General features: G+C 35.9%; 1 pseudogene; it reads right to left on the bottom strand.

The window, feature by feature from the left end:
• Positions 1 to 896: 896 nt before the first annotated feature.
• Positions 897 to 997, bottom strand: LOC141426070 (U6 spliceosomal RNA; annotated as a pseudogene).
• Positions 998 to 1,303: the final 306 nt, after the last annotated feature.

Below are 1,303 nucleotides of genomic sequence, written 5' to 3'. Positions count from 1 at the left end.
GATTGAGAGAGGTGGCAGCAGGTAAAAGATGGTGTAGGGTAGGAGGAAGGTTTGGAGTTATCAACACTTTTTTAATAGAAAAATATGCTTTCCCTTCATTTTGAGCAGATAATATCAAATATCATTAAGATCATGGCTTTATAACTATGCTGGTAAGTTGTTTCTTTTCTATTAAAAATCTTTTTTGTTAAACTAACCTAAATGAACAAAATAACAAGCACACACACAAAAAGTCTGTCTTTCATTGGATCCCACTGGCTATGTAAGAAAAGTAAATATTCTGATTGTGTTCTATATATTTTGTTCAGATTTATAGGGATTCATCTGGTCATGACTACAGCCATCTTCTTGTAACCATCATTTTGCCCACCAGGTGATCCTTGCATGCATCCCTAGCCATATAGGACAAAGTCATTCAGATAGTCAGTTGAGCGTGGTGTGGTGGCCACTGAAATCCAGACCAGTAGACACTTATGTTGCTTCCACGCCTTGGCTCTTGTGAAAAATGGTGCAATGAACATGGGAGAGCAGATGGTTTTACAAGGTGGTACCCTCATTTCCTTTGGTTACAACATGTGCCCCGAGGAGGGACAGCTGGGTCATATGAGAGGACTATTTTCATTTCTTTAGGAACCTCCATATAATTTCCCATAGTGACTGTAGAATCTACATTCCCACCAATGTATGAGTTTCTATTTCTCTTCATTAGTTTCTTTTTTTTTCTTGATGATCACAACAATCCTGTATTTTTAGATCTGTTTAGTACCACCGTTATCAAAGTCAGACAAATTCCACATGATCTTTTAGCAGCATTCTTTTATCTATTTTATCTTTTGTTGGCATATATAGGGGATACATTGTGACATTTACATATTTGCTTACAACATATCTTTTTTTAAAATATGGACTGCTTCACAAATGTCATCCTTGTTCAGGGACCAGGCTAACCTTCTCTGTATCATTCCACTTTTAGAATATGTGCTGCTGAAGTGAACACTACAATATGTCTTAACTAGATTCACTCCCTCCATCATTCTCCATCATCTCCCCCTTCTTTCTTTCATACATGAATACAAAATACATCCAGTATATTCACACTCCTTCACCCTTTCCTTATGCCCTCCCCCCTCCTCCACATTAGTTTTTAATTTAAACAAGATAACACTCAGAATGGGTATAAGTGGTGGGAATAGAAACCCTTACAACCTTTTTGTATCAGAATATTTAAAAATGATTATTCTCAAACACAGTAATTACACTTTTATGAATTTAGTTATTAAACTAATTCCAAGTTTTTATAAAC

The sequence above is a fragment of the Castor canadensis genome, chromosome 8 (genome assembly GCF_047511655.1).
Source record: "Castor canadensis chromosome 8, mCasCan1.hap1v2, whole genome shotgun sequence".
In the NCBI taxonomy this organism is placed as follows: domain Eukaryota; kingdom Metazoa; phylum Chordata; class Mammalia; order Rodentia; family Castoridae; genus Castor; species Castor canadensis.
The sequence above is the reverse complement of the archived record's forward strand: the minus strand, read 5'-3'. Positions and strand labels throughout refer to the sequence as shown.